This window comes from Amblyomma maculatum, chromosome 3, assembly GCF_055883805.1.
Source record: "Amblyomma maculatum isolate TAMU_Amacu chromosome 3, ASM5588380v1, whole genome shotgun sequence".
NCBI classification, from domain to species: Eukaryota; Metazoa; Arthropoda; class Arachnida; order Ixodida; family Ixodidae; genus Amblyomma; species Amblyomma maculatum.
Window position 1 is genome coordinate 89,983,176 of NC_139346.1, and position 13,351 is coordinate 89,996,526.

A 13,351-nucleotide genomic window follows, 5' to 3' on the forward strand; every position below is an offset into this window, starting at 1 on the left:
ATAGTGCTCTCGTGCAGTGGCCTACGAAGCATATAATTTGAGGTCTCTGCGGGATAAAAAACTAGTTTTGCCATAGTTGCAGCCATATTTATTGTATTTATTTCAAGTTTAGAATGCATTTCCCCCGCCGGCTCTCCTCTCCCGGGGTTGGCAGTGGCGATATATCCTTATGGCTCACTGCGTTAACTTATGCTGGCGTATTAGAAACTACTTGCACGACTCGCTTCTGGGCATGTGTTTTCTTCGTAATGAAGAGGACGATTTTTGACCTCCGAAATTTCTAGGCACGTTTTCAACTGAGAAAACTGCATCCCTCGCTAGTATGACGCCACGAAGACAGATGCTTCCCAAAGTCAGAACAGTTTCCACGTGGTGTGTCGCGCTGCCACGCCTTTGTTAAAATCCAGTGCAATGCTGGTCATGGCGCCGGCGGAATCGGTATAATTAACATTTCAATGCTTGAGACCAACTTTGCGAGCAAGCAAATCTCACCATTGACGTTGAGTCCATACCCGTCGCTAAAGCGAGGTCAAAAAATTGGTTCCGCAAAGCTAGTTATCGTTTTCCGATTTTGCATGCTATTTTTGTCGACGCCTTACCGCAAGCCATAGATTGAGCTCCACTCTGCTGGTAACGAGTGCAATACCACTGCAGACATCCCGTAGCTAATCTTATGTTGTGTGCACATGTGGTACATGCTGTACTTGTAAAGGCCAAGTGTCTTGATTCACATTCTGATATATTCAGCTCCCTCAACAGCCTTTTTGTTTTACCGAACATTAGAGATATGTATGGAGAGATTTGATGCTAATCTTTGACAGACAGCGCTTACTGGTGCATTCATAACGATATTTTGTGCTTACGCGACGACAAAGGTTTGAGTATTGAAACCTCACGTAATGGGCCTAACACCAGGTAATAGAGAATCAAACAAAATGCCTCCACTAAGTATTAATCAGTCACATTTTCTTGTTCACATGTATTTCTATGTTTATTTATGCAACTTATATGGCTGCCTTTCACTTCAGTTTTCATTACTAGCAGCTACTGCACTGCAGTTCAATGCAGTGAGTTACTCGTACAGACTGTTCGTTAGCCTAATTTTAGTTCTTGTTTCCGGACCGAAAGGAACAACATACCTGTTTTTGGTAACGGAGGTATGTTAGATAGATTGTGAACCACATTAAGATAGCTCTGTACTAATAATACCAACTGGCCAGATAACACTCAAACGAGCATCATTTACCTGATATCTGTTTGGCGACCTGATATGTATAATTGGCTTTTATAGATGCCTATAAAAAAAGCAATAAATAACGTACTCAGGAGCGCAGTTTGTTCCAGTACCTATGATCAGTAAAAAGTAAACGCTTCGTCTGCTACGTCCGTCACAATGGTGGTCCGGTATTATTGACATGTGGTGCGTGCTCATTGTTTCATTACTTTTATACTGACCCATAAAAAACAAACACTACCTGCACACCGGGAACTATCCCGGCGCGAGGCCGTTCATTTGCGCAAAATACAAACAGGTACTTTTCCAAACCCATGGCTATACAGCAAAATTTTCCCAAATCCTATTGCATCTAGTTGCAAACATTGCTCACAACCGGCCACATTCATTCACATGGTGTCGACATGTGCACGAAACAACGCAGACAATAAAGCTGCAGTGGATGCGTGGGAGTCCCTCCTGCGTACCACCGAGATCGCCCAACAGCGCCAGCTCATTTTGAGCGCATTGGAGGCCGCAGAGTCCCAAGGGATCCCTGCTGACCTTCTCTAAGCAGTGTAACCAGTCTTTCGGCTGGTTCCCCTTCTTTGGGAGTAAATAAAGAGCTTATCATTATCATCATCAAGCTTTCGCATTAAAAAGAAGGGACACGAGCCGCATGAACGGAAGTCTCGATCTGGCTTGGAAATAGAAAAAAAAATACTCCTATTCGATGTTCTGCATTCGATTTGTTTGTGCCCTACCTTCCCACAGCACTGTGCATTCGCAATGGTGCTACTTCTCACCGTCAACAACTGATGGCAGAATTAGATCATCCGAAGGGATATACCTTGTAGAAGAAAAATTGGTTGAGCAACGAGAGCAAAAGCAAGTCACGTAAACACCGAAAATCAATAACGACAAGCACGATTTTCGGTTAACCAGGAACAGACCGATGATCGAAGGCGTGCGAAACGCGCTGCAGAAGCTGTCGCTCATGCCAGGCCGAATCATCTGACATTGCCGAAAACCCGAGAATCTATTGAATAACGACGAAGAGCTATCATTTGACCTTCAATTCAACCTAGTTAAACCATTTTAAATATTTGTGTAGCTAGAATGTAGCGATGCAATATAACTAAACTTCCCACCAGTGCACGAACAGCTATTATTCGTCTTTTGGTAAAACCAAGTTGAACCATTGCTAATTCTTCAGGCAGCTGGAATGAAATGATGCAACATTACTATACTTTCCAGTCGTGTACTGACAGCCGCTGGAATAAATGGTGGTTGGCCGTAAATACGGGATATATTTTATTATTCGAGAACAGTTTCGGTCAAGTGGGAGTCACCACGTTTTTGTTATCCAGACAGCAAGTCCTTCCAATATTCCATTGTTTTCATGAGGTAACGAACATCCCTGGGAAAGTGAGGTGCGGCGCAGGCCTGTGTAGAGAAGAAAAAGAGATGAAGTGAGCTTCAGTTAGGCTCTCTTACGCTCAGCTCAAAGCATTAGACACGACACTTAACGGAGTCTTTCGAAAAATAACTTGTTTATACCCTTTCCTACTGTCGCAATCGCATGGCATCTACGTGACATCTGCATATTAGGGGTGACGAAGACAATCTCATTAGCATTTATTACTGTAAAGTATCGAACCGTTCGCGTGAAGCCTCGTAGATGGAAACAGCACACAAAAAACATGGGTGATCTCTTTATTTTCATTGTAATATTTGAGCTTGCTCAAGCTGCATGTAGGTCTAGTGTACAGCGTATGAAGCTATTTTATTGTGTTCATTATTATTGTAAATTTCCAAAAGTAGTATATAAGAGAAAGCGCTAAAGGCCCCGCTCTCCAGAAATCAATGAACCACACTGGCAACCACAGACAGATCTATTACATATACATCGTCGCGTTATATTCCTAAATTCCACAAGGTGTCCAAGTTGTTACACCGAAGATTGTTTGTATCGACCTGAACAGATAATTTTCAACCTCGCTTACAGAAAAAAGAATTAATTTAATGCAAGCTTATCCCGGATACAAGCTTAGAAATTTAAGCCTGAACTTGTGATCAATAATACCTCGCTTGTTTCCACTGAATGCGTAGTCTTATCTGCTTTCATGCATGGTGTTGACTAAGCTTTTCAACTCGTTGGAAATAAAGATTGCGTAAAGCAGAATACCCCATCGGCGTCATCGATCTTTACCAGGAAATCATGATTGAGCGAGAGGATTGTGAGCTTACAGCAACGCGACCTGGAGCAGAAACTGCAAACGCACCAAAACGCTCACGTTGTATCACCACACATAACGAAAACGACCCGTAATGCGAAATAATGGTTAATGGGTATCTCCAATGATTTCACCTACGTCAATAAATTATAGTTACTTTTCCTGAAGTGAAATTGTAGATATGTTTAAGCTTTAGAGGAGGTTAGAACCCACAACCTTTGAATTGTGAGTTTTGCACAAGCACGCTATCGCCAGGGCACACTATAGGCACGTTTCAAAGTCTTGTGATAATGTGAGCTTTATACTATTGTTATGCGTAAAGTAAAAAGAAAATTGGCACACCGCTCTTCAAAACATGTATGCAATTTAATTTCCGCTTGATCCAGAGTAAGATTTGTTCATAATAATTAATCGTAACCATTATTTTTCATGACAGGTAAATAATGAATCATCCAAAGGAGAAAAACAGGCTGTTTTAGGCTTCTTGACGATTTAAAGATGCAGGCTATCTGAGATGCCCAGTACGCTACTTAATGTTTATAGAAGCATTGGTAACAACAGTGTACACGCACAGATGAAGCGCTTTAAAGGCGTCTTAAGATGCGTTGAAGAAAACACACGCTGTGCAAGACCATAAACAGTAGTTAGCAGCACGAATCCTCAGCTAGTAGGTGATATTATTGTCGCTGAAAGGTGAATAACCAACTTAGGGGTAGCAGGACGACTAGATTGTGGGCACACTGCATATTACAGGTAGTGGACTACGTAGTATATAGAAAAGTGTCCTAAACTTGGGCATTACGGCAGGTAACACATGATTTACTGTAAATGAAATCAAGGTCTGTTCCGATGTGTTGGACGCGTTCGAAGTCAGAGAAGGCCCATTTTTTACGTCATGGTGACCGGGGATGCATCTTGGGCACTGATCGCCTGTGAGAGGCATGACATTAGTGCTATCTCTGAAGCCAAAGAGCGCTGTTCCAAAATGCGTAGTATAATATTACGTCAGTCGGTTAATGCGAAATTTTTTTAAACATTTGCATGACTATCGCAGAAGCCTTTTAGTTTGTAGTGTGGTATTTACTTGATGTATAAAAATCATGGCACGCCATTATGACGTGATTTTATAGGAGCAGCGTGCGCGTCGAAGTAGTTTTAATTTACAAAGGCCATACCCAGTCGAAAAAAACTACACAACTGTGTCAAAAATACGACAAAATATCTTGTAGTTCTGTCGTAACCATCAGATTTTTCTGTAGTTCTGTAGTACTTTTCTGTAGTTGTGTAGTTTTTCTGTAGTATATTTCTGTTGTCCGTAGTTCTAGCACTTTTTTGTTGTAACTACAGAAATTTCTGATGTTACGACAGATTGTTCTGTTGTCACAACAGGTTTCTCGTCAAAAACCGCACAGAAAGTCTGTCGTAACATCAGAAAATTTTCTATTGTTTTTTCCAACTGGGTATTTTTTTTTAAAGTACGAATCTTTTCTATTAAACTTTAATCTTGAAATCATGGAGAGCATATCCATAGTTATGGTCTTCTGTCTACAAGGCAAGTCAGTTACGTACAGCTTTAGCAGGTGTCAACACATTTTATCCTTTCTTAAATGATGTTAGATCTCCTATTAATATTTGCTGCTTACTTCGGAATAGGAACTTACATTCACCAAGTCCATGACTTCATTCCAGTCGACGTTGTACACCCGCGTGTACACCTACCAGAGGTGAAAGCATGAAATGCTAAAATAAGCAATATACCCTCAGGCTACTGAGCGGTCAATCACCTCGTGACACGAGATGTAAAGTCTAGGTAAGAAGCCAGACTATCAACGTCATTTAGTCATAAACCGGCAAACTAAACCTGCATAGTTTGCGTGACTACAAATTTGCCCTTTAATTTTGCATTTCGCGTCTGACTTCGTGCAAATGCGAACATGCATTTATCTGCAAAATGATAAATTCAGCAGAGATGTGCCTTAAATATTGCAACTAGCACACTTTCAATGTGACAACAGCACAGGGGTGCTTTAAATGTTTACTTATGTGCAACCCTTGAAGAAAGTATACAGCCGAAGGGGTTTGCTTAGAAGCAGTTTATAGGGGCACAATCACACATTTGCCTCTCTGTTATCATGCGATACATAGCAGACGAAGTTCCCGCTCCAGGCAGATTATGACGGCTGAAGATGTGGCAGTAAGGATGCTTTTGTACTGAAGAGTTATGACAGGAAAGATAGAGGCGTTCTCCAGGCCTAGTAGCGGCTGATTGTAGAAACTACCGACCCGACTCCATGATTGCATGCACACCGACAACTGAGGGTTGTCCCACTAAAACAAGGGAGCAGAATGTGCTGACAACGAAAAGGCATTTATTAACATGGGGACCATTAGGGCCTGTTGGTGAAAATCTAATATTGAACCAGCAAATGGCACAGAAACACAAGAAAAATATACGGGAAAGTGCTGAACTAAACGTTTAGTAAACCTTATTTGTTATTCCAGCGCTGTTCCTTGTACTTATTTTATTGTATTTCTGTGCCTTTCGCTGGTTCATTATGTTAGGTATTTATGGTTGCAATAAGAACAAGGCCAGTTAGCACGACAATGCCCTGAATAATCGAGGTGGTTTGACCCCCAGCAAGGTCACGGGCAAATGTTCGCCCATACGGTATCAGTGGTATAATCCTAGTCCGGGCAGTACGAGCAGGCAGAATAAGCTGTCGGAAAGATTTCCCTTGCACGAGAGCTAGCAGTCGGCCGCGGTGTGCAACAGTGGGACTACGTCGAGTTACCGGTACGAAGCAGTGACTCTCTCCCTCATGCGAGCAGTCACAAAGGCGTTTTCGACGTTCCTGCTGCTGCGACGTCAGCGCCATGTCTCGAGAGCTTTAAATAGCAGGTAATTATTAGAATCCTCTTTTAAACTGGGTGGTGAGAAGTGCTTCCTAGCTCGTACTAAGTGCAGTTCAAAATATCTTCAATGACCTGATTATTTGCTCGGCAAAGTCCAAAATTACTCTCTCGACTTTTTCCACAATTTCTCGAGTCGCCTCTTAATCGCTTCCGCCGTTTCGTAATTTACCGCGTCATGAAGGTCCTGAACTCCAGTACTTCTCGAATCCTTGCTTCGACGTCATACGCTATTGGTTGAAATGCTTCACAATATATAACAATACTGTTAGACACACAGTAAGTAACAAGGCGTTTATATTCTCTTAAAGAAACCAAGAGTACCATCTTAACAGAGATATAGACGCATGCAGCGACTCTTTCACGACAGCATTGGGAATCGCTATGCAACAAGTTAGATGAAAATATGAGTGTATCTCACACGTGGAACCTTTTTAGCCCCTAGTAGGCTCTAGTAAGACTAGAACTACTCAACGAGGCAACCTCACTAGACCAATAAATACTTGCGATACACCTCCACCAGAACTTCTCCAAGAACTACGAGATCATTACTTCCCCAACTACCCTTCTATACCACACCAGAAATTCAGAAGTTTTGCCTCAAGCTACCAAAAAACTAAAACGGCTGATGAGCTGTGCTCAATTTTCGCATCAGGAAGCAACGTAATCGTCGACAATTTTTTTCTGTGCATTTTTCTTCCCAATCTCATTTTTTCGCGCTGTGCACAATGCCGAATATTGGTATAATGTTTAGGTATACATTGCCTTTAAAATCAGTCATTTTGTAAACAAAATAGAAGAGTTTATTAAATATTGCGCGGTAAATGCTTTCGATAAGGCATTTTTGAAGCTACCAAGTATGAGCAGCTTTCAAGCCGTAGCTGCACTTTTATCAGGATAAGCTCTCATCTTTACGGGGACAACGATTTTCCTCTGCTTGTGGCAGATGCAACTGCGATTGCTAAAGAAGCGGAAAGAAATCTATTTCCGAATGCATCGTGGTGCAGCTGATACCAAAGCACTTCCGGCTAACAATTAAGGTAACAGCTAGGCAGCTCGTTTCTAACTACTGCGTTAAGAATATTTATTTGTCGTCTGCTCGGGCTAATTAGTTAATAATATGTTCATAACAAAGAGCATCCGTTGAACCGAACAAGCCGTCGTTCCTTGCCCTAAGAGTGGGCTCCAGGTTGGGCTCCCGGACGGGGGGTTTTAACACGGACAAATGTGTATTACCCTTTTATTCGAGGCTGACTTTCCAAACCTGCGCATCCCTCGGCGGGTCTGGGTCTTGGGGACAAAGGAATACGTGCTGACAAACAGGGGACATCTATTTGAGCCATAACAACAATGACAGCTAGCTATAAATAGATTTAGCGACTCACAAGTATGGTTACGATCGAATACTCGCCTGCGCTATAGGGCAGGGAATAGACTTCGAGGACTTACGGGATGAGTATAAGTTGCCTCTAGGCTTCCCCTCCCAAGAGAGCCAGCGCGGAGTCAGTGGGGTTAATGAGTGTTCCCCCACAAAACGCCGTCAGTGGTTCTCGTGCAATTACTACGCTAATTAGCTCATAGCTGTTGCGAGGGAGGACCATTCAATGCGTCAATATTATTGGGTTCGCTGCCGGACGAGAGATTTTAATAGCCGATGCAAACGATGTGACGGACATGTTTCTAAAGATCCAGATGAGCGACATTGAAATCAGCGAGGACAATTCCGGATGTCATACATGATATCTGCGTGGGCGCGGATCTGCAAGATCTTGGGCAAGCAGTTTGGGCCGTAGCTCCCATATATGTGGCGTCCTGTTCTCACGGCCGCTGCACTAAAGCCGAATATCGCGGTTATGAACAGTGATCTAAAGAAAATTGTGTGAGTGGAGGGGTACTGCCTCTTTGTCAGCTTTGGACAGCAGCAAAACTTTTTCATCCGAAATTTTGCCCTTAAGAGCAGGCAACGGCCGGCAAAATCCTGGCTGCGTGCTATGCCCGAGAGCTGAAGGAAGGATCTTCTGCTTATACGTCGAAGAGGAGGTTAAGCTGATGGGGCCCATGCTCCAGTTCTTCATGCTCCAGACAGAATAGCTGCCTTGTCTACTGGAGTGCCCACGGATCCGGGGTGACTCATACGGGGCCGACACATGGCAGTACATTTGTCCCCAGCTGCTTAGCGTCATCGATGGAGAGCCAGAAAAGGAGGTGTTGTCTGAACACATGGCCGGCTTCCGTCAGTGCTTGACGGGAATCGTCCCCAAGCGTCTGTCAGAGGATGTGAATAACCTGATTTGGGTGCTGAAGTGAGACCTGTAGCAGCACTTTGAACAAGGCGACGAGTGCCAGCTCAAGCGCAGGGATGAAGACTACAACGAGCTTGTTGAGGAGGAACTCCTTGATGAGGATGACGAGGATGTCGTTTTGCTGAGAAGCGTGCTGTTGCCATGCGACCACTACACCCTCATTACAAGAAAGAGTTCTTCGCCTTCTTTGACAAGCTGCTGCTTCATTTCACACGATGGCTAAGCCCAGGTCGACCTTGGCCAGACCATCAGACGCATCTTTTTGTGTTCGATGACTTCACTGAGTATGGAGGGTTGGCATGTCACGTTACCAGGGCTACTTTCTGAAGAGGCCTCAAGCGCTGCTAGCCAGCTTCAGCTCTGCAGTTCGTCAAGCAGCCAGCTATTGCGTTGGCTTGCTAGCCTTCCATGGAGGCGACATATCCACTGCAGCACGCACCCATGCTGGTGGCCATGATTGAGGCCTCTGACTGGCGAGCCCCCTAACATGTCTTTGGCACTGAATATGCCATCTCGGCTCTCAAAAAACTGCTGATGTTTTCTGTTCAGGCAGTGAATGGGGATGAGCGCATCACGGTTTGGTTTCCATAGTTCCTGTGTTCAAAAATTTCAGTTTCCTTTTCAGAATAAACTAGTTTGAAAAAGTACATTTCTTGCTCAACTTTTTTGACATTGCGTTGAGTTGAACTTCTAGTTTTACTAAAGTCTGACTTTTAATTACATTGTTGCAACAGTTACACGTAAGCGCTTTATCAAAAGGCTCCAAATGAGCCTACGGATAATATAATTTAGAATTAAATGCAAAAGAGATGACAGTCATCTTGATGCTAGCTGTAACTTGTAAAATCACTACGAGCCCCTTTTATTGCTTCACGACAGCCTTGTGTTATAAATGTGAAAGCCTTACTAGGCTATGTCGGCAAAGTCGTGTGTACGACGTTTGTAGTCGTGTGTCATTCTCGTAAGAGTTAGGATCAAGCAAGTGATTGCAATCGAATCAGGATAGTTCGAGGACCGTAAACAACACTATGCCAATAGAATAACTGTGAAAATATTGCCAAGAACAATATATAATTAGTCAATAAGACGTCGAAATAGCCATATGACTATAGTTGCCGTCCAAAGGCATGTGATGTCACGCCAACTGGGATAAGATGTGGTTATAACCTAATCAGCCAAATGAATGCGTGATAGTGCTCAGAAGTGTGCAACGAGTTTCAATTAATGAAACTAAATATAAATGGGGCGTTAAAAAGCGAAAATGACCAAACAAATGCACAAAATGGCTACGCATATGTAGTGATGTCACAACGATGTTGTTGCCATGGGGACCGCCGCCAGTGACCTCATAGCGCAGCCTTGCATGTGTGACATTATTGACGCCAGGCGGCGCACCTCTCTAAGCCAGGAAGAAGGTCGTTCACTGACACCGTGATGTAATCTCATCCTGGCCTCGCGGGACGGCATGCCGTACTGTAGCGGCCCTCTCCTAAGCTAGTCGTCCTCTCGTTCGCCGGCGCAGGTGGACACAATGCTTAATTGTGTGCTGTGTGGGCATATTGGGTGTAATGTTGCGGAGAACATAACTCAGAACACCGGACAAAGAGTGAGGAACAGAATTAGGAGAAATAAGGAGAAAAAAGAGACAAAGAGAGGCGAATTGATGCAAAAAGGGGTGAAGAGACTTAAAGAGAGGCAAAGTGAGGCAACGAGTGGGGAGGAGGTGTCAATGCAGGATCTGCAGTGCTCACGGAATTTTTCGCATACCTTGTACATCTCAAGCCAGGCGTAACTCGAAATTTGCTTTACTAAACCAGGTAGGAAAGCTAGGTTCGTACTTACCGGATACAGCGCAAACCAGCCGTTTCCGAATTTCCTCATGCAGGCGACTAATTCGTCTTGAAAAGCTTTCGCTCCCTGCGTCAAAATGGAAAACAGCATTAAACACAATGAAGACGGATTCAGCATTACGACCTGCTAGGACCCTAAAAGCTCTTTGGTTAGAGAAGCCTGCCACGCTGTTTATTCTGTTCTGATGCTACACTGCGACATTGTAAATTCGCTACAAATATCTCCCTCATTTGGAACTTGCCGTGAAGTATTCCGACAATTATCTAAGGTTCTCTTAAAATGGTGACGACCGACGTCACGTATGCTTGCTCGCTGGATGACGACACCAACGATGCAGGTGTTTTCTGCGAAACGGGGCTTTGCCCTTCTGTGTACAGTAATAAGACCATGCGCCGAGGTTAGGCCTGAGCCTTTCGGCAGACCCACATCAGCAAAGGCTTGTCACGAGCTTCCAGTTGCGATGGGCCTGACAACTGCTTTGAGATTAGAACGAAGGGTGAAGCGTAGTCCCAGTCAACTACAGTTAAAAAATAAGTCAGGCGCTGCTAACAATTGCTTTTGAACATGTGCAGTGCAAGTGCTAGCTCAAAATGTGGCAGCAAAACTACCACTTACGATATAAAGGAGGAACTATACATCTTCAATCACAGCAAGGTTAATGGTTGCCTCTTTATCAATTTAGTTATTTTCAGCTACCAGAGAAAATTTAGGTTCCTGTAAGTTTTCACAGAGGTAAAAATACAAAAATACACTCCTGTTTAAAAGGCAGAAATATACTTACGGCTTTGCTGTCTTCTAATAACGAATAGCACATTCGTGTACCAGCACACATCTTTTGTACCTGCTGTATGAAGTGCACATATAAACAACGTTCTGCTTATAAAAAATATTCATCCGAAAACGAGTAGTGTTGCTTACGAAACGTGAAAGCCGACTATTCATTACGCGTCATACGAATGCTTCGCTGAGTCTCAACACCACCAGCTAAAGCCAAGAATTGTTTGGTTAGTTCGACTCCTCACCTCAGGTGCCAATCTGTGCAGCCACATCGCGAATGATTCCTCTCTGAAAATACCTATCTATAAAAAGAAGAAACTAGGTTAATTTAAGACGCTTTTGCGTTGCCGCCCATATAAGCATTCTGCTGAAGGCAATTATAGTTGAAACATTGTTCGCAAACGTTTCCATAATTGTTTACTCTCATCGCCGCTTGTTGATATCACTTTTTGGTCTAGCAGATGTCATGGGTTCGGTCGGATATCTCTGCTGGAACTGTAAAAAGGCGCAGCTCCACCTATATAGAATTCGCGGGGACAGCAGTGAAGTGCCGTGGTGGAAAAAGGTTTCGGTATTTGGCGAGTAGCCATTGGATGAACGTAACTCTTGTGAAGTACAAATCGGAATGGCCAAGGGGTCTCAGCGGAGCAAGCACTCGTTTTCACTGGCCTTTAGTGTTCGATTCAAAACGCCCCGTTGTCCCAAAAACCAGGCGCTGGCAATGCGAACGAAAATTATAGACATGGCTCTAGCAGGCAAGCGTAGGTAGCCAACGATTAGTCATATGCTTGAGCGATGTAACGCGGCCACTTGACATGGCCGATTTTGTTGGAGCTGCCAAGGCGGGCTTCACAAACCAAGCGGAGGGCTGATGGCAGTAGACACCTCTAGAAACCCTGCATTTCTAGCAAGATATGATACCATTAGACCCCCAGAGCCGTTCGTACGGATAGGTTAAGCGGTGCTTGATTCCGCCGTCAATTTCTTTTCGCACAATGTAGTATGCTAATGATGTATGCTGAAGAGTGCATATGAGATAATAGAGACACAACATGAGTGAGAGGAGATCAATAGAGAGTGAATAAGTGCATGCACGTGAATGAAGGTGCGCAAGAGGAGCCACGTACTTAGGCCGTTAATGGTGTCCAGTCATGCAATTTAAGGAGGAGTTTAATCCTCCATCCCTTTCCCATCTCAATTTGTTCATCTCTACACAGTATATGCCACGTCGGCTAATCTGTACTAGACTCAAGCAACCGCTCTGGTATTGTTTTTTCCGCTTACTTGCTCCAGACCTACAAGGGAAGCAGTGGCGAAGGCAGGGCCACCCAGTCTAATGAGAAGAGGGCTTAGGTTGAAATGAATCCGAGTTCGCGCAAATACACAATGAAGGTTTGGACCCGATCTAATACCATTTCAGTCCACCTCCATTTTCCATTGCGTCCGACGACCGTCTACGAAGCTGTCCCCAAAACAACTTCGTCAACAAACACTGCCGCCAACAGCGTGTTGTGAGGACCTGGTTTTTTGGAAGCGGGAACCGGCTCTCCGGTGGCCGCGCGTCGCGCTCCACATTTAGACAGGAAATGATTACCTGTCACTAAATTGTGAGCATAAAAGTGGACCCGCTGTGGAGATTGCAGTTCAGTGAGTAAGCGTGAGGTGAAGGTCTAATATCAGCACGCTATCCTAGGCCGCCCAGGCCGAGGATTCGGGGGTACTTATATATATATATATATATATATATATATATATATATATATATATATATATATATATATATATGTGTGTGTGTGTTTGTGTGTGTGTGTTTGTGTGTGTGTGTGTGTGTGTGTGTGTGTGTGTGACAAAATAAGGGGTATGTTACACGGCCAGACTGTGATACCAGTGGGTTCTGCGACCTCTCGAGACCAAGTTGCAAGAGCTGCAACTGACACCGATACCTCTGAATGGAAGTGTAAGGTATCATTTGTGCCAACCGGGAGCCCTTCGGTCCCGATGCAGACACGCTGCTCATCGGTCAGAGAAGGCTCCAGCCATACAGCCGACGTTGCAGCTTG

At 44.0% G+C, this 13,351-nt stretch overlaps 1 pseudogene; it reads left to right on the forward strand.

Moving 5' to 3' along the window:
- Nucleotides 1-12,644, forward strand: part of LOC146195254 (importin-5-like) — a 28,916-nt pseudogene extending 16,272 nt beyond the window's left edge.
- The last annotated feature ends 707 nt before the right edge of the window (nucleotides 12,645-13,351 follow it).